The 20,903-nt window shown below is 40.0% G+C and overlaps 1 pseudogene across 1 annotated transcript in view; it reads right to left on the reverse strand.

Annotated features, from left to right (window-relative positions):
• LOC101702817 (tudor domain-containing protein 15-like) overlaps window positions 1–20,903 on the reverse strand; it is a 67,999-nt pseudogene that overhangs the window by 29,148 nt on the left and 17,948 nt on the right. Inside the window, exons 5-6 of the transcript XR_015452960.1 lie at window positions 16,604–20,361; window positions 192–6,485 (exon numbers count right to left, since the gene is read on the reverse strand). The product of XR_015452960.1 is annotated as a tudor domain-containing protein 15-like (transcript). The remainder of the gene's footprint in view (window positions 1–191; window positions 6,486–16,603; window positions 20,362–20,903) is intronic.

The raw sequence follows: 20,903 nt of genomic DNA on the forward strand, positions 1-20,903 counted from the left end.
CTTTCAGATCCCGGAAGCACTAGTCAAGCAATTACTCTTCTTTTCCCCATCTTGAAACACAGCCATTTTCCTCCTATTCCAACTGGAACTCCAGGGATCCCATGCAATATTCATTAGTGAGCATTTTATACTGCATAGCACCTTCATGCCAAGCGACTACTCAAAAAGCTAGAGACAAGAAATTTAAATACCTGTTTGAAACTGGGAGGGATGGCCTAGAAGAAAATTCGAGGCTGGATATTGAGTGACAGATCATGTGGGATAAGTGGAGATGAGCTGCAGCAGATCATTAATGTCATCAGGTACTCACAGTTCAGTCCCAGGACAATGGTGCCACAACGCTGCTGTAAAGGCGTAACAAAAGGTGAAGTTCTACTCTGGCAATGGTAGAAAGAGATTATGGGGTTAGATTTTATGAAGAGTTGTGGCTGGATGATACAATGGAAAAAAACATGAATATTGGTGGCAGAGAGATGAGGACTCAAATCCCAATTCTATCATTACCTTGTGAATCTGAACAATGTTTTCCCTTTTCTTAGCTTTTCATGTGGACAGTAAGAATTCCTACATCTGTGGCTTTGGGACAAGATGATGACAATTTATATAAATGTCTCTCATACAGAAAGGGCATTATAATAATGAGAAGAAAAGTAGCAATAAAGTTTTCAATGGAGCCGTCTATGATTGCTGTTAGATTGTAATAAAAATAGCTAATATACCCAGCACTAACATTAATGCCCAGCACTAGTCTAAGTTATTTAAATCGTGAACTCTCAGGAGATGGCCATTATAATTAAACCAACTTTATATGTGAAGAAACTGAAGCACAGAGAAGTTAAGATATTTGCCAAATGTCACAAAATATAATTACTATTGCTGGAATACATATTGCAAACTGTGATAATACAGAGCAGAAAGGAAACTTAGTAACTTTCACCTTAATAAATGAAATGATTAGAGAAGACAAAAGACACTATCTTTGAATCCCTGTAGCTGTGCTGGGGTTATAGTTTAAGACTAGAGTGTCTACTAAGCACACATGAGGACCTCATTTCTATCCCCAGCACCAAAATAAAATAAAATACCTAGATCAAATCATGAAAGGTTTGTAATAGTCATATTAGATTTCTAGCTAGGACTAATTCCATCAATAAAGCTAATGAAACATAAATCACCATATCAAATTAATAATATACTTATACTTATTATAATAATATACTTATTAATAATATACTTCATTCATATGGTGAGCTATACATTTAAAATGAAATACACCAATTTTTATTGCTTAAAGCTCTCATATTTTGATAATTTTAGAATTCAAATGTTTGAATGTAGATATTGTTTGTTATAAACTTTTTTTCCAATTAATAATGCAGAAGAAATAGATTACCTAAAAAAATTTAGACTGATTTTTTATAGTAGAACTATCATTGTAAAAGTGACCTGTGTGATTACAGTTGTACCTCAAGAACACCGAGCTAGCTGCAGAGGAATGTGGTGTTGACCAGGTCCCAGGTTTATTTACACGGTATGATTTAGGAGAAGCAAAGTACAGCCTGATACACCTCAAAAACCCATAGAGAAATGCAAAGATATTCTGCTTGGTAGTGATTAGCAGAAGGTACATGATACGTCAGTTCCGACAGATTTTTCATGATGAATTTTATGAATTAGCAGCATAATTTTTAAATATTGGAATACGAATACTCTGAATTAATAGTATTTGTGAAATACTATAGTATATACAATAGAGTATATACATTATATAATATACATTATATACTGTTTATAAATATGCATTATACACTATATACACATGTATGTTATAATATACATTATAAAGTGTATATACAGTATAATGTATGTGCCACATACGTGGTATGGTATACACATTGTATATACAGTATAGTATATAGTAATACAGTATATTAATATATTATATATTAATATATTGTATTAGTTATATTAATATAGAATTAATTATACCAATATATAATACTAATATTATTTGTGGAATAGTTGTAGACTATAGGAAACCTCCTAGCCTCAAATGTCTTCCAATGAGACAAAGTAAATGAACAGCACTCAAGATACAGCATTAGATAAAATAAAATCAAGAAAAACAGAAGAAAAGAATTAATGAAAATAAAAGCAAAATTAAATTGGAAAACACAAAAATTGTTAAATCAAAACTTACATTCTCTGTTCATAAATAAACCCTCAGAAACTTCGATCAAAAGCGGAGTGCACAGCAGGTATTTAAAAAGAGATATAACTGTTTATATGAAAAATATTCTTAATAAAAAGAAGAGACAGTACAAATCTTACAATCTAAATAAAAAGGATAAATTGATGAGAAAGTAGAAAAATGCTAAGATTGATTCAACAAGATAGAGAACATGAATATCTCAATAACAGAAGAAATCAGAATTATAATAAAAACTATATCCTTTGAAAAACACTGAGCTCTCATGATTCATGATATATAAATTATTTAAGACCAAAGAGAAAGCTGAGAAACTTCTGTTTATAATTAGCATAAACTCAATGTAAAAAATGGATAAAGATAGGCTAAAAATGAAAACTGTAACCCAATAAAATATTTGAATATATTTAGAAAAATTATAAACAGAGTAAAACTCAGCACTGTATTCAATACATGTCATGGTATGGAATATATAATATGAATATAATTCTACTCTAAGGACTTGATTACTGTAATAATTGTAGTTTATTGCACTGAGGTATTGAAGGAGAAGATCTATGTGATATACTTGAAAGATGTCAATTTTTTTTTTTGGTACCGGGGATCGAACTCGGGTCCTTGCGCTTGCGCAGCAGGCGGCGAAACCACTGAGCTAAATCCCCGGCCCTAGATGTCAATTTTTTTTAAATGTAGCACTCATTTCTTTAATAGCAACAAAGCTTTTGCCAAGTTAGGAATAAAAGTAAACTTTCTTAAGTCAGTATGGCACATCCACCTGAAACGTAAAGCAAACTTACACTTTGCTCCTGTCTTGCTTTGGGCAAATACCAAAGAAGCTTGTTTCCTGCTTATGTGCTAGCTTGGGGTGACCATTTTTGGTTACCAGGAAGTGCTCTGCATGCATTCTTTCCTGTAACTACCATCCTTTGCATCTCAGCTACCATTCCCTGGAACTTCTTCAGCTGGATGGAGGAGTACAACTGCAGGGTTGGTACGGACAGGCCTGCCACAAGGGTCTTCTTGTGCTTCCCACACCGGGAAGGACTAGGTCACAAGGTTGCACCTTCTCTTGAGGGAAGCAAGAGGTGGACCCTGGCTGCACCCACAAAGGAGGAGGAGGACAGCCATTCCAGCTCTGCCCTGGAATTTCAGCTTCTCTCCCTACCAAGGATTGACACGTACCCTTCACACACTCTATTCCGCCCCAGGGAAATTACTCCAAATCCCATGCAGTGAAAATGTCAATAATCTCATATTGAAAGGTCTAAAACACTGATGAAATCACAGAAGAAAACGACCAAATCTATATCATAGTTAAAGTTGCCCACTAGGATGCAGTATGAATAAAAATAGAGTACTTAAAAATGTAATTAATAATTTTATGCTAATAGAACTTACCTCCAGCAAAGAATACACAGTTTGCTCATTTATCCAGATAACATTTGCAAAATATTAGTCCTACAAGAAGCCTTAAAGAAGTTATAAACATGCACATACACACACACACACACACACACACACACACACACACTGCTCACAGTATATTAAAATTCAAAACTTAAAAAAAATTGAAGCCAGGAATCTAGATTTTTAAGCCACTTATAAATAATTCATTGATACAAGTAATGTCAAAATTGAAATCTCTAATTATTTAAAAGTAAATGAAAATGACACCTCTCCTGTCTTATATAGAGTCTGTGTAGTCAACTTTCTTCCATATCTATTCAATAAATGGTTTTAAAAGAAAGGGGAAATTTTAGTGATGACCTTAAATCATAAAGAAAATAGTTTTTTGTTCTCTGATAAGGATGTCTTCACTATAGAAAAATTTCCTTTGAAGGGGAATTAAAATGGCAATGTTAGAAACAATAACTATACAGAAAATAGCTATTTAGGATGATTCTGTTCCAGTATCTCAGTTTGGAATTTTGTACAGCTTTTTAATAATCAGTTATATCCTAGTACTTCAAATCTTTTCTTAAAAGAAGTGGTAATCAAGATTATAAAAGAGTTAAATTTAGTGATAAATTCCCAATGTAAAAGGAAAGCATTATATGAAAGGTTTTTGAATTAAAACAGGATGGAGAGGTGGTAATTCTAATATAATTTTACCTCTAGGAGCATATATAATCAAATTCTTCTGGCATAAGTGTTTTTCTACTACTTTCTTATAGCTTATTCATTTGTGCATACTCAGTTCAGAGTATTTTATTCTAAGATTTTACCTATGGCTAAATAAATTTCTCATCATCTGATTAGTATTTGTATACAAATATATTCATCAAATTGTCAGTGACAATTTCTGGAACACGAAAAACTGAGCTGATAACTTCATTTAAGGAGAGGAAAAGGAGTCTTTCGGTCTTGAGCTCTTAAATATTGAACTTTTTACTTTCTGAAGTGATACTGAAATGTACTTCTAATAGCAAAAATGCATGAATATTAGAATCAAATAGATTTGTATCAAGGAGTTGGACAAGATAAGGTTTGGAAGGTAATGGAGGCCTTGAAACTTCTAACATTGGTGGGAAGTCAGAGATTATATGGTGTTCAGTTGATCCCTTGATTTTACGCTAAGAGGAGTGAGGTTGCAAAATCTGCAGTTGCTAATGAACACTTCCCAGGCAATGGGTGCAAATCTGCACTCACAGTGAGGACTGCGACCTACGGACAGTGGTCACCACCTACCACGGGAGACTCTGAATGCGGCGAAGAGAGTAGCATCATCATAACTGGGGGCTCTCAGAGGGTGAGTTTAGGATCAGTCATACTGAGGAGAGCCTCAGAGTCACTTACAGGCCCTTGCTAATGTGCCAGATCTCAGGGAATCAGAGCCAAGACGAAGGTGCCATGGAGGGAAATGGAAGGAAGGGGACCCAAGGAAATACTGCTGGGAGTGTCTTCATTCATCCTCCGTAACTTTAACTCTGCTCCTGCTGGTGCTGCTCAGCTGTCCTCCTGTTCGGAAAAACGGACTCAAACTAGACCGTGTCTCATAGCTCTGGCGACCATGGCCACAGTGAGCCTCTGAGAGAAGAAGGCCAAGGGCAGAGATGACTGCGGATCACACGTCTCCTTCCTCTCACAGCTCAGCTGCAGAGGCCCCGCCCTTTCTTAAATCTGAGGGACGCAAAGACTGGGAATTCGAAGCTAATGTGTGCTACTGGCAGAATTCTTGGTAGAATTCTAAACAGGAAGTTTGTGGACTCTTGCTTTTAACGATCCACGGTTTCTTTTAACTAATTGTTTAAATCATGCCTGGAACCCACTTAATACCATTCATTTTTTCAAAACAAATCTCTTTTTTAAGTTAAACTAACCCAAGTTGATTTCTCATGTTTGCAAACAAAATGATGTTGACTAGAGAATACTTAATAGACTATATGATATAAACTAGCCAGCTATGTTTCAAGAACATTTTCCATTACAGAAAGGTTGCCTGCCACACTGCCATCACACCCACAGACCTTGGCTTCAAGAACTCATCTACCCCTAATTAGCTCTCAGAGGCCCTGGCTGCAAACACCATCCTCCCAGGGGTTAGGACTTCATTCAACATACGAATTTAACACAAGCACTCAGTTTATAACACCTCTACTTCCAAAAGCACAATTTTGGGAAAAGAAAAAATACTTGCCCAAGATTTAGTTTTTGTTGGAATAGATGGTAAGGAATATATTCCGAGTTTTCACGTGAAAGCTGAGATTTCATTTTGAAATCACAGAATATATTCCAAGGCTTCTTTTTAAGCCCTCAGGCAGGAATGGGATCATCCTATCAAGTACATAGCAGGTATACTGTCCCCTTTAGAGGTTTGGAAAGAAACCATTTTCTCTCTGATGCATGTCAGACAATAAAATGTTCAGCAAGGGAATAGGGTTGAGTGGGCACAAAATCAATTGGGCTTTGGACACAGGATAGTCACATAATGCTTAATTAAAATTTCCCTTTGGCTTTCTTGGAGAACTATCCAGAAGGTGGAAACTCATGAGGGCTCTTTTATAACCTGCCTTCACGCTGGTCTGATTTTAGTTGCCTCAGTAATACACAAAGTTCTATAAAAAAGACTTCAGAGAATTTTCTTTAAATAAAATTCACTGTGTAAAGAAGACCTCAGAGAATTTTCATTAAAAAGAGTTTCTGTAAAAGACTTACTGTAATTCCCCTGTTCCAAATTGTTTTCCAAATACTTATTCCAGACTTCTCCACACCCCTTGAAGCTCTTTTCTTCAGAAGCTCACTTAATCACCATGTCATGGGGAAGCTGAATCAAGACCTGAAATCAGCGTAGGGCGTTGTGTCAGCACTTTTAACATGTATTTAGTCCACATGCTCATTTAAACCTATAACTTGAACTCCGTTCCCAAATTCTAACACAAGGCAAACCTTAAAGTATCTCAAAACGAGTGTCTATAGTTAACTGGCTCCCTTCTGGCTCCTTTGATGCTTTCTTCCTTTGCCACCTCCTTTACTTTTTTCCCTAAGGTCAAACTCTTTCCTTCCTGGTCCCTGTCTTCAGCAGCTCACCACAGCTCCACAGCCAAACACTCCCTTCTGCTCCAGGACTCATCCTAGCTACTGTTTATCCCATAATCACCAATCTGAGGGCACTTTCTCAGTAGAACAATGGACCGAATTGCTAAATCTCGGGGGCATTTTAAAATCAAATTTGCCTGCATCATAGAAATGCTTTAACTGACCGTCCTAAAAGAAACACCACAAAATTAAAAGAAATCTGAAAAAGAAAATAGAACTAATAAGTTCTGCAAGATTGCAGGACATCTGATCAATATATAAAAATTAACTTTATTCCTATACACTACCAATGAACAATCCAAAACTAAAAATAAGAAAACCATTTCATTTATAATAGCTTTAAAAGAATAAAATATTTAGTAATAAATGTTTTCAAGTATAGTGTTTGCATTTGAAAGCTCTAAGATGCCACTGAAAGAAACCAAGGAAGGCCGGAGTAAATAGAGTCAGAATACTTAAATTGCTAACAGAGCTAGAATCCCTAAATTGAGCTACAGATTTGATGAGAATCATTTCAAAATCCCATCAGACTTCTTTGGAGGAACTGACAAGCTGCCCTAAAATTCATATGGAAATGCAACTGATCCAGAACAGCCTATCATGAAAGAGTGATGGAATTGGAGGCCTCACACTTTCTAAACTTAGTACAAAGCCACTATAATGGAGAGACTGCAGTAATGGCATAAGAGTAGACATACAGATTGATGGAATAGGATTGACAGCCCCCAAAGAAACCCTCACATTTATGGTAAATGTTTGTGAGTTTGGGGGTTTTTTTACCAAGAGTCCCAAAAGACTCAATGGAGAAAAAGTGTTTTCAACAAACTGTGGCTATACAATTGCATATCCAAATGTAAAGAATGCAGCTGGAACTTTAGGTTCCAGCCCTACATTTAAAAACTCGAAAGTTACAATCTTATCATGATTGGGGAGGGGAAAATGTACAAAAGTAAAAATGAATGTCTGTTTATGGACCCTCCAGACTGAGGTTGTATGATATATAGCAAATACAAAATCTAAAGAAATAGCTGAATCCAGAGAGTCACTGAGATCTGCTTACTGGGGCAGAAATCACGGAGCCATGAATTGATAGGAACATGTAAACACCAAGCTTGGTAAATCTGCTGCACATGGTCTAGCATGAGAGTGAGGAACTGCTAGGAGCCTCTGCCATATGAGAAAGCCCTGTATGTTCGCGAGCTTTACATTCACCAGCCCTACCACATTTTCATAGTGAGGAGCCAAGAAACATCTCATGGTGACAGGTAGTAGGGGAACAGTTATCCTTTAGGAACTAGTCTCGAGCATTCTCCATAACCAAATCCTACTTTTTTTAGGATGAAGGCTTTACCAGGGGAAGCCCCTGTCCTGCCTCCAGGACACTCTGCCTGCCTGGCCTTCCCTAACTTGAGGAGACTGACCAACACACTAGTGAAGACCAAACCTCAGGCACATGAAAAGAGTAGAATTCAACCCTAAGATTACAGAACGCTCCCCTTCATTAATACTTTACCACCACCCACTGATGCTATAATATAAACATATTCAGGAAGGAAAATGACAGATCAATGTCTCTCAGGAACATAGATCCTTTTAGAAATATGAGAACTAAAATCCTTTTAGAAATATTAGGAAATAAAATCTAACAATATATAAAAAGAATTACAAAATACAACCAATGTGGAATTATTTCAGTTAGGCAACATTTAAATCAATATAACCTGCCACATTAGCTAAAGAAGATAGATCATGATGTCAATTAATGCAGGGGAAGCACTGGACAAAAACCAACAAACCAAGAAGAGAGATGAATTTTCTCAGTTTGAGAGAGGAAAAAAGAAGCAAGTATAACATTGAAAAATAGGATATTTTCCCCCATACTATTACGAACATAGACATGCCTCTCTTACTACTCCTATTCAACAGTATACTGCAGGTCCTAGCCAGTGTGATCAGACAAGAAAAAGAAATAAAAATACATACCAGTTGGGGAGGGGGAAAAAAAAGCTATCTTCATGCATAGATGACATGACTGCTGATGCAGGATATCTCAAGTAATCGACAAAAATAAAATAATCTCAGTCAGGAACAGTGGTGCATACCCATAATTACAGCATTTCAGGAAGCTGGGGCAGGAAGGTGGCAAATTCAAATCTTTCCTGAGCATCTTAGCAAGAACTTGCTTCAAAATACAGTAAATAAAATAAAAAGGGTTGCAGATGTAGTTCAGTAGTAGAGTGCTTCTGGGTTTGATCCATGGTACTAAAAAGTCCCTGGAACTAATAAATGATTATAGCAAGTCTGAAGGGTACACGACTAATTAATATACACAAATCTGTTGCTTACCTATAGATCAACAATAAACAGCTGGAATATGAAATGTTTAAAATATTATTTATGATAATATCCCAAAATGAAATAAATCTACCAAAATACATTGCAGAATCTATACCCAAAAGTCTACAAAATTCTGATAAATGAAATCAAAGCTCTAAATGCATAGAGAAATAGTCCATGATCATGGATTAGACTGCTCAATATCATCAATAAATCAGCTTTATACAACTTGATCTATATATTTAAGATAATCCTAATGAAAATCCCAAGAAACCCACTATATGCATATCAATAAGTTAATTCTAATGTTTATATGGAAAGGCAAAAGACCTAGATACTCCACCAATACTGAAGAATAAAGTCAGAGGATTGAAATTACCTAACCTCAAGCCTCACTGTGAAGTGAGAGTCATTAAGACAGTGTAGGGCTGGAGAAAGAATAGATGTATAGATCATGAAGATAGCATGGCGATCCCAGAAATAAATGCATACAAAGAGTAGACTGGTTTTTGACGAAGGAACAAAAGGGAGTCAATGAAAAAAGGATTGTTACTTCAACAGATGGCACTAGAACAATTGACTGTCTGTATGTAAAAATATAAAACTAGACAGAGAACTTAAACATTTAGAACAATCCAAGTGGATCAGAAGCATAAATACAAAGCTACAAAGTTTCCAAAGGAAAACAGAGGAGAAAATGATAAATTATTGAAATTACAGTTTTCCTCTCATAAAAGACCCTGCTAAGGTAATGAAAAGACAACACAGAGACTGGGAGAAAAATATTTGCAAAACACATATCTAAGAAAAGCATGTGTGCAAAATAAATACAGAACTCTTTAAATTCAAAAACAACCCAACTTCACAATGGGAAAAGATCTGAACAGACATAGGCACCTCACCATGGTGGACACCTAGCAAGGTTAGCATAGAAGGAGATGCTCTGTGTCGTTCAGAACATAAGAATCACAAATTAAAACATTACTCTACTCTACTCTTATTAGAATGCTCACTAACATTATCAATTACCAGTGATGATATGAAGCATAGAAAATCTTATTCATTGCCAGTAGAAATGCAGAATGGTACAACCACTACGAAAGTCTTGCACAGCTAAACCTACACTCTAGAAATTGCACTCCTAGATTCTTAATCAATTGTTTTTGAAAATTTGGATCCACGCAAAATCCTGCATAGAAACACATATAACAGGTACACTTATAATTGCCAATAACTAAAACCAATAACTTCTAGCAATAGATGAATGCATAAATAAATGGCAACACATCCACACAAGGAATACTACTTGGTAGTAGAAAATATATGAGCTATCAAGCCACAATAAGGCATATATGGGACTTAAATGCATGACTAAATAAAAGAAGCTAATCTGAAAAAGGGACATATGTGAAATTATGTAATAGAGTTTTAATTGCATCACATTCTGAAAAGGCACAAGGTAGAGATAGAAGATTGATGGATGCCAATATTTTGGAGTGGTAAGAGGAAGGTTTGAGTAGGTGAGTGAGGTGATATTAGAAGAGGGAACCATTCTGTATGAAACTGTAATTGCGCATATATGATATTATGTATTTGTCAAAACTACTGACCTTTACAGCACAAAGAGCAAATCTTCATGTATGCAAATGTTGAAAAACTATTTAGGAGGTTGGGGGAATCCCAGAATGGAATGAATATTATTACAAATCAATATAACTATCAAATATGTATCAATCAACTCATTGAAGGGAGTAAGGGTAAATGGCACTGACCCAAATCACTTTGGAAATGAGGGGAACCTGTAAAACTAAAAGCTGAGGAAACTGTTCATAAGCACTGTACTCTAGTTGATAAAGTTTTCCAATGGGAGTATGAATAACAATTTTGATATTGCTGTACAGTGGAACTGAACAATTTAGTAAAGGGAAGGAGGACAGTGCAAGCCAGGTCTTTTGTTGTTGAAATAAGCAAAGGGAAGACAATAGAATGATTTAGGTGGTAATGGATTAGGATTAAAGACATAGTACACTGCATATGTTGATTTAGCTTAATATAGGTGCAGATATTGCATATAGAAATATTCACAAATGTGAGTCTATACATAAGTTTGTATATGCACACATTTCCTTCTTTTATTAGGAGTGAAGGCCTAGAAGCAATGATACCCAAGTAGCAATGACTAATTTTGTGCCCAGATCTGTTCATAATACCATTGTCCAACAGTAGGAACTCAGGGATCCTTGGGAAAAGAGCTGATTCTATGTTTGGGCAAGAAGTTACACACACACACACACACACACGCACATACACAGTGATAGGGGACTGGATACTACCGAAAAAAATTTCAAAGCTGGAACAAACGGAGAAACAAAAGAAAGTTGTACTGGATTATAATCTAATGCATAAAGTACATATACTGATATAAATAATTGAAGGAATAACTAAATGAGGAAAAGAGGTAACTCTCCTACGCAGAAATTTCCAAATAATTTGTGCAGACACTCCATCCTCAAGGAGCTATACCATAATTTCCTACTCCTCAAAGGTGGGAGGCACATAGAGATCGCCTTCTAAAAAGCCCAACAAAGTGCTGGGCACGGTGGCACACACCTGTAATCCTAACTCTCCAAGAAGCTGAGGCAGGAGGGTTACCAGTCCGAGCCCAGCCTGGGCAATCTAAGGACTTCGTAAGACCCTGTCTCAAAACAAAAATTGTAAAAAGCTGGAGATCTAGACCAGTGTGAAGACCTTCGGTTCATTCCCTAGTCTTGAAAAAGAGGGGCGTGGACAGAGGCTGACAGAGACAAAGAGAACATGGACAGGGGGAGAAACAAAGAAACTTTAAACTGGAGAAATCCAACAAACACTACATTGGCCTAGTGATCAAGATCGGCATCAACAGTAATACGTCAGATTGATAGTGTTGGACTCAGTGTGATGTGGTGAAAACGTCACTTCTCATTATGGTCGTCCATGAAAAACTCCCAGCCCCGGTGTGAGAAGCCTTGTAACCCGAGTCAGGGACGGCGAGCCTTTCCGGGGCCAGGGCCCACCTGCTCCTGACGTCACCGCCTGGCCGCCACCCCTTTCTGAGCCGGTGCAGGGCCCCCGTGCGCGCCCTTTCCATGCTGGCTGCCCAGCGAGCTCTGCCCCGTGCGCGCGGCAGGCGCAGCCCCTGCCCCAGGCTGACCGTCGGGAAGACACCGTGAAGCCGCACGGGAGGGCGCCTCACCGCCACATTGCGATCTCCCTGAGCAGCGCTCCTCTCCAACCCAGGTCTACCAAAGCAAGGAAAAGCTGAGAAACTGCACCACACAAGCAAAGAAACCCTAAAAAGACATCATGCCTATTCTAATGGAACAGCAAAATCTGCTGTTACCTGTGAAATGTAAGGAAGTCTGACTAAATCGTGGATTTCGGTTAATAATAATGTTCGGTGCTGGTTCATTAAATCTAACAAACGTGTCACACTAATAGGAGAAACGGCACACCGGAGTGTAAGGGATTCTGTGTACGATCTTCCCAATCTCTCTCTAAATCCAAAACTGTTCTAAAAAGTAATGTTCAAAAAGTGATGTTGGGCTGCACCCCGCAGAGAAGGCCAGGCCGAGCGCGTCAGGCCCAGGGCGGCGGGAGCTCCGGCTCCTTCCCGGTGGGCTTAGCTACGGGGGCGGCGGGAGCGTTCGGCTCCTTCCCAGGGGGCGTAGCTACGGGGCCCCCGGGCCTCGGGTGACGCAGACGGAACCTCACGTGACCGCGGCTCGCCGCCCCCTCCTCCCCAGAGCGCTCCCCAAGCCAGTGGCCTCGGGCGGTGCAGGCGGCCCCGATGGCGTCAGGCCTAGGACGCTGAGGTGGAGATGTAGAAGAGAGAAGAAGCTCAGGGTCCTGGGGGAATGGAGGACCTCCAAGCTCATCCAGGAGCTATGGAGATGGGACTCCCCATGATCACATGACAGCAGGGACCTTGGGTCACATGACAATCTCTCTCCACCTTTTGTCAATTCCAGAATACAAAATAAGACAAATTTTACATTAACTTGCAGAGTGTTTATGTTTTACCAAGGAAGGAGAAATTGGCTCAAAGCAAGCTTTGGTATTTAGGAACTTGGATATTTAGCCAGTTTACTATAGAAATCTTAAGTTGTAGAAAAATATAACAATCTATGCTTGTTAAAAGCATGTAAAGGACTAAGTTTTATAGTTACGTGGAATTAATGTATGTGATTCTGAATCTCTGGAAATGTCGACTTCCTTAGACAAAGCAGTTATCCCAGTGACAGTGTTGCAATGGTAATTTTCTTGGACAAGGTTGAGGGAGTCAAAGTGGTGAATATATACAATAATATCATCATTGAGCTTGCTGGTTGGCAAGGACATAGAGTGTTAGCTGTGAGTTTTCATTTTTGGAATTACGGAAATAAAATACTATCAGTGGGTTTAGTTTGCTTAAATCAGAGTAGTGCATAAACTAAGATTGAAGTGGACTAAAGATCTAAATATTAAGACAGAAACACTAAACTTGCTGGAAGATAAGTTAGGTAGAACTCTTGAAGACATTGGCATAGGAAAAGACTTTATGAACAAAACCTCAGTGGCACAGGAACTACCACAAAGAATCAACAACTGGGATCTCATCTTATTAAAAGCTTCTGCACTGCAAGAGAAACCACCAATAGAGCTAAGAAACAACCTACAGTGTGGGAAAAAATTTTTAGCAGCTGTTCCTCAGACAAAGGGCTACTATCTAGAACATATAAAGAACTGAAAAAAATCAGACCCCCCAAATTCAAAGACCCAGTTCAAAAATGGGCATCTGAAATGAGCAGACATTTCTCAGACAAGTAAAAGCAGCAAATAAGCGTATGAAAAAGTATTCAAAATCACTGGTCATTTGAGAGATGCAGATGAAAACAACGCTGAGATTCCACCTCACCCCAGAAAGAATGGCTGCTATCAAGAAATCAATCAATAACAAATGCTGGCAGGGGTGTGGGGAGAAAGGAACCCTTCTCCATTGTTGGTGGGAGTGCAGACTGGTGCAACCACTGTGGAAATCAGTATGGAGATACCTCAAAGAACTAGGATTAGAGGTCCCATTTGACCCAGCTATCCCCCTGCTGGGTATCTTCCCAAAAGAATTAAAAGAATCATACCACAGTGATATAAGTGCCACCCATGTTTACAGCTGCACAGTTTCTAATAGCTAAAGCTTGGAAACAGCCCAAGTGCACATCAACTGGAAACTGGATAAAGAAGATCTGGGTTTTTTTATAAAATGGAGTACTACTCAGCCATAAAGAATGAGAAACTAGAGACATTTATAGCTAAATGGATGGATACTGAGGCCATACTCTTAAGTGAAATAAATAGGACACACATGTGTAAATACCAATACCGAATAGTTTCTCTGGTGTGAGAAACTGAAAGTGTAAATAAGGATTAAAATGATTAAAACAAATAATTGATAATTTGAAATAGGAAGAAAAGGTCCAAAGGGGTAGGGGAAGTGGTAGGGGAAGGGGAAAGGAAGGGAGGGAAAGGAAAAATTATGAGAAAAGGAAAAAATGGAAACAAAGTCTTTGTAAATAGGGAAGGGTGGAGGGGGTGAAGGGCATGCAGGTAATGGGGAAAAAATAAGAACCAAGATAGATCATGTACAGGTACAAGCACCCAATGATAAATGTAAATGTATTGTATACCTAAAATGTATCAATAAAAGAATTTAAGCAAAAAAAAAAAGTGATGTTGGACTCCTTCTTGATACCATACAGGAAAGAATGACTAAAAATAAATCATAGACTGACATGCAAGAGCTAAAACTATAGAGCTTTAGAATAAAATATGGGAGTAAATTTTTGTGACCTTGTTTCTTAGTGATAAAGGACTTCTTTCTAGAATAGCATCTTCTGCATAAAAATACAGAGTTCATTTTAATGATAAGAAAATAAATAACAATAAAAACTAAGAACTAACCCAATTTTAAAATGAATAAAGGATCAGAACAGACCTTTCTCCAAAGAAGATACATGAATGGCTTCAAAGCCCATGAAAAGGTGCATTAACTAGCAGGGGAACACAAGTCATAGCCACAGTGAGCCAACACTTCACCCACCTTGGATGGCTCTAATCAAGAGACAGATCATGTGGATGTGAAGAAACTGGGTTCTCATTCCTTCCTGGGGAGAATGTAAAATGGCAGAGCTGCTCTGGTTATAGACATAAGCTCCTCCTCTACAGTTCTATTCCCATTGTCCTGTCCAGCCTGGAGTGGCCATGCAGTGAGATCCCACCAGGTGCTTAGCACCTCCCCAGAGACGGAAGTCAAGGGTGGCAGGAGAAGTCAAAAAGCTCCAAGTCAGATCACTACAATTCTTCTTCCCCAGGAGGATTGCCTTGTTCTGTGCCCCAGAGAGGGACAGGAGTTCTCTCTCCTGATGATAGTTCTTGAAACCACCCCTCCTGTTCTTCATCAGCCTTGTGAAGAATGAGACTAGAAATGCCTGAGGCACTTGCCTTTTGGACACATTTTTAACTCAACGTTTTTCTATATCCTATAGCAAATTTATGCAGCACTGTATTTTATTACTTTTATATATGTATTTATATATTTATATTTAGAAAGTAATTGTTTATGGACAAAAGAGGAAAGGCCCCATTCTAATTCGGTTGCCTAATCATGTTCCAAGGCCCATGTCTAATACCACGTCCTCTGAAGACTTTGCTGATCTTTCTAGGCAGACTTTTCTCCTCTTCTTGTAATCTCCAAAGTATTCTGTACATCCATTTCCTTGCTGGGCTTCGTTCGTGTTAGTCATTCATAAATTGACTAACCTTATCATAAGCCCTTTTCATGGGCTCTGACTGCATATATAGCAGACGACTAAACTCTGATACATTTCACTTTATACAACTGATTTCATTGTTGCATAATTTCTACTTCTGCATATCTTTGCTCCTATTGTGATTGAAGTCCTTTAAAAACAAAGACTGCTTCCTTTCTGTATTTTCTGGAGACAGCTTCACGGAATTAATGCAACAAACTGGCATGAGATTGTCTTTATAAAAGTGACCAGGGAGCCATTGGGAGGGCTCCTGCTGCTCCAGTGTCATCGCTGCTCTAAGAGCCCCATCTTGGCCCTGGCCCTCATCCTCCAGGGAAGGAGCGTGGCACAGTGGGGAGAGGTCCAGGATCAGGAAGCCAGGTGTCCAGGCTGGAACCAATCAGCAGATAGCTGTGTGGCCTTGGAGAGCTTGACTCTGCTCAATGATGTACCTGTGTCTGAAAATTTCCTTTCAGTTCTAATGTTCTGGGATTCTGGAAACCACTTCATTACAATGAAGAAACAAACCAACAAGATAAATTTAGCAAATGAACACATCTTTTCCTACATTCTAGTAACTGGCAGTACTTTCCTGCGTGCCTGTTTCGAGGCCTCACCTGTAGTCACTTGTCTATTTCCATAAGACCATTTTGTCCCATTTTCTCCCGGAAAGCATAGCAAGGTGGTATAACTTTCATACCTGGTGGCACAGCCAACTTCATATCCGAGGAGCCTATGCTCTTGAGCCTGCTGCTCCAGGGCCCACCAGTAGCACCAGCCTCCTCTTCTGCTCCAGAACTACTGGCTTCAATTCCATCACCGCATTCTCATTGAGATATTAAACTCTTGTTTTGGAGGGAAGAGACAATTCAGGAAGATGATGTGCGACAGCACAGTCCCCAGGAGAGTAAAGAGGTATTTGCTGATGGTTTCATCTGGGGCAAGGTTCTTTGTTTTATTTGACATTACAGAAGCCCGATTGGGAAAGCACATTGTGGAGAGACTCCTGACCTGACTTTTGGAAAGAACACAGTTCTGTTCCCAAAACCTTATCGAACAGGGTGGGGGGTGAGCCTGCATTGCAACACCACCTGTTGCCCTCCTGCCCGAGGTTTTGGTGGCCTTGCTGTTGGGGAAGGCACCCTCCTCGGGACAGGGCTTGGGCAGCCACAGCCCCACCTCCCCTCCTTACCACAGCTCAGGAGCACATCAGCTCCCAGCAACCACCAGATGACTAAGCAGGCCTCTTAGAACTGCCCGGGTAAACAAGGGACTTCAGTCATGAAACATGCACTTTGAGTTTAACAAAGTATACTGAGTAACAAGTGAGATAAAGATGATTCCAGAGCTAACAAAGATCATGATCAACCTTCGGAGTCACCGGCCCACTTCCTGCTTTCCAGGCAGATGTTGTCCTCTCCTCTTCCGAGCCTTCTTACTACCCCACCCGCATCCCTCTCTGCACTGCCCTCTCTTCCCAGTACCCACAGGACTGTATTTTTGCCCTCTTTCGCCCTCATAGGCACCAGGAAAGCAGCATCTCAGAAATGCCTATGAGAGATCCTGAGCATCAACATCATCAACATATGTACTGCATTTACACTGTGATCTTTAAAATTCATACACTTATTCATTATTCATCAGACAAATCAATTACTTTTTTATTTCACATTCATCAAAGGAAGACTGTGCTGAGCATCTTTTTAGGGAAGTTCTCACTGCACTGCCCAGGCTGGGCTCTTAACTCAAGCCACTCTGACTGCAGCCTCTGGAGGGACCGTGGGGGCAGGGTCTGTCAATGAGGAAATAAACCTGGGGCCTCTTTAGGTCTTTTAGCCACTCCTGACTAGGAGTTAAAAACGGACATTGCTAGAGAGATTCCCCTGGGAAGCAAGTCAAAGACTGGGGTAGAAAAAGAGAGAAAAACAGATAAAGGCACCAAATGGCCTTGGGACTTGCACCAAGAGCCAGAAAAAGAGCTGACAGCGGGACACAGAGAGACAGTGAGGTCCGCACATGATAAGCTACCTCCAACTTCAATAAAATACAGGGGGAGCAAAGCAGGGGTGGGGGGCTGACTAACTTTAAACCACACCTATGCACTGACACACACACACTTATATACATGAGTGTTCATTCTGGAGTCATGGGTTATTCACTCTGGCGTCATTATAGAGTACAGGAGACATCCACACGCCCCTTACTAACTCTAAGCTAGCCAAGAATAAGGCACCCCTTTGCCAACTAGCCACCCACCCCAAAGATAAGGCCTTAAAGGTAGGTCAAGGACAAGTAAACAAACGGACAGAAGCTGCATGTAGACCACCGGAAGAAATGACTAGGCAGAGGCTCCCAAAGCCAATCCGGTTATGGCCAGTTCTGGGGGGGGGGGGTCACTCACCCCTATTAAACCAGCTGAGAACAAAGGGCCTCCTTTATCAGGGTACCTACCTGTGTTCTCCTTTCTCCTTTTCCTCTTTACAAATAAAGAATCTTCCTTTCATTAAACCTTGTCCCTCTAATTTTTATTAGGCTGAGCTACGATCCTGGTGGGCTGCACGGACAGCAGGGCGGTGGTGCCTGCCCCCCGGATAAACTGTGATGCACGACACACTGGACCATCAGATGATATCCAGTGCCCTTTGGGGCCAGCCCTCAGCCGTTCGTGCGCTACCTCCCCAAAACACACTGTGTACACCTTAAGGCAGACTGACTTTGGTGTTTCCGTGGGTTCATGGATTTGCCTTGGAAAGACCCAGTCTTACAGAAATTGGGATACACCTGCTAAGCATGGATTGAGAATCCGGTAGAAAACAGGTGTGTAAGTTGTAGCCTTAGGAAAACCACCTGTTTGGGAAAACTACCAGAATACAAAATCTTCCATTTGGCTACGTAGATCTTTCCGAAACTCTGTCTTTGAGCTCTGGGCAAAGCTCAATCACAGGCAGGGATGAGATAGTGTCCAGTTCTTGGTGCCTCCTATATATTCACGGAGGAATTCCCTACAAGCTCAGTGGCTCACAGAGTCGAAAGAAAGAATGATGATAAAGCATCAGTCAGGTTTAGAGACAATGGTGTCCTGGAACAACACATCAAAACCAGGACCTGGCTTTTACCCAAATGTATTATTCCATTCTGTGTATCTCATATTCACTGAGCGTTTCCTGGGCGCCCAGCATGGCACGAGCCATGTTGCTAGCCTTTTTGACACTTCTGACTAAATTGGTGAGGTCAGACAGACGCAATCAGATGACAGGTATGGCACAGTAACGCGCACCAGCCTTCCATCTGAGGCGGATTGTGGCTCTCAGTATCACCGCCTGTTAGCTCTGAGACCCCATAGAACTCATTTCTGAACTGTTGCAAGGATTTGCTTTAGATGTTGTGTAAATTAACAAATAGGAAATATTGTAATTTTTTTTTGGTACTGGGGATCAAACTCGGGTCCTCGCGCTTGTGCACCAGGCGGCGAAACCACTGAGCTAAATCCACAGCCCCTGTAATTATTTTTTTAACTCAAAAAACATGCCACTGAGCTAAATCCCCAGCAATTAATAAATAAGAAATAGTTATGGTTTTTAGAGAGAAATGAGAGTAGATTTACTATTAGATGTAATATAATTTCATGGAGTATGTAGGGTTTTTTTTCTAATAGCCACCTATTTAGTGGGTCTTAGAATCAATTCAGTGGATGTTGATCAGTCATTTTTTTAGAAATGGAACAGAATACGTGGTAGAATATATCATGTGTAGTAAGGGTAAGTTTGCATCAGGTAAATTTTGTCTCTATTGTATACATTTGTGTGTACTGTATTGTGATGGGAAAAGATTTTTTCTAGTGAGTCAATTTCAAAAAGTTTGAAAACTGCTGAGGAGGCTTAGAAGATTATTTGGATTCAGATTTCCTACCCCTTTTATAATTCATAGTTGAATTATTAATTCATTAGGTCTAGTATTTCTTGGTTGTCTCCCAGAGATGGTGCCCATAGACATCTTGCTTTAAAAGTTAGGGACAAAGAATGACCAGAGATAACTAGAAAACATTGAGTATATTTAAGTGCCACACCAGGTAATAATTAGTCTTCAATAACAGGAAGTCCTAGAAGAGGAGGCAGAAATGGCTATGAGAGAACACAGCCAAGAGCTCCATTCTTTGCAGTCCCTAAAGAAAGGGTGTGGCTTGGTTCATGGAAAAACAAATCAAGAGGAAGCAAGAGAGAGGAATGGAGGCCGAGCCGAGATGGGGAAACACGGTCTGTCTGAGCAGTTCCCTTGGGCCAGAGGTGGCTGATTGATAGTTTGGGGAGGGAAGCAGTGCCACAGGACAGGCACCTTGCCAGTCTCCACTGTCCGTGAGCTGTGGTCCACCTGATTTGTCCCAGCTAGAAACACTCACCAGCACAGCCTGGATCTCCTCTCCCTTGTCTCATCTCCGACCTTGGGCATCACTTGACGCAACTACAAGCCAGCAAAGGTGAGAGGCTAGAGACAGAACAATGCAGGGAGCTTTCATGCAGATTTGCCACATTTGTGTCCTTAGGGTTCTGTGCTCACAGTGGACCTTAGTCACCAGGACATCTTCCAGAGACGTGATATCAGCACTCATGGCTTAGCGTTTAGCAGTGACACATCCGACCTGTGTGACCTGGTACTGCTGCACTGGAGGGCACAGTTAAGGCAAGGTGAGACCCTGGGACAAAGCTAAAGGCAAAAGTCTTGTCACAGGTCTGGGCTAGCCTAGAAATACCCCTCTAAACATGGAGAGGCCCACAGCTGTGGGAGTGTGGGAGCTAGTCCTCTCTCTCTCTCTCTCTCTCTCTCTCTCTCTCTCTCTCTGTCCCTCTCTCTGTGTCTATCTCTCAATATTCTCCTCATCCTAAAGGTGATCTGATTCTAAGAGTGGAACATGGACAAAACTGAAGCCGTTTCCTGTATTCATTCCAAAGTACAAATTCCCTGTTGAGACAATGTGCTCTGGAGGGTGATTCAGCACACTGACT

Source organism: Heterocephalus glaber, unplaced genomic scaffold (assembly GCF_053883595.1).
Source record: "Heterocephalus glaber isolate CG9 unplaced genomic scaffold, H.glaber_assembly_v1.0 deba00001457, whole genome shotgun sequence".
NCBI classification, from domain to species: Eukaryota; Metazoa; Chordata; class Mammalia; order Rodentia; family Bathyergidae; genus Heterocephalus; species Heterocephalus glaber.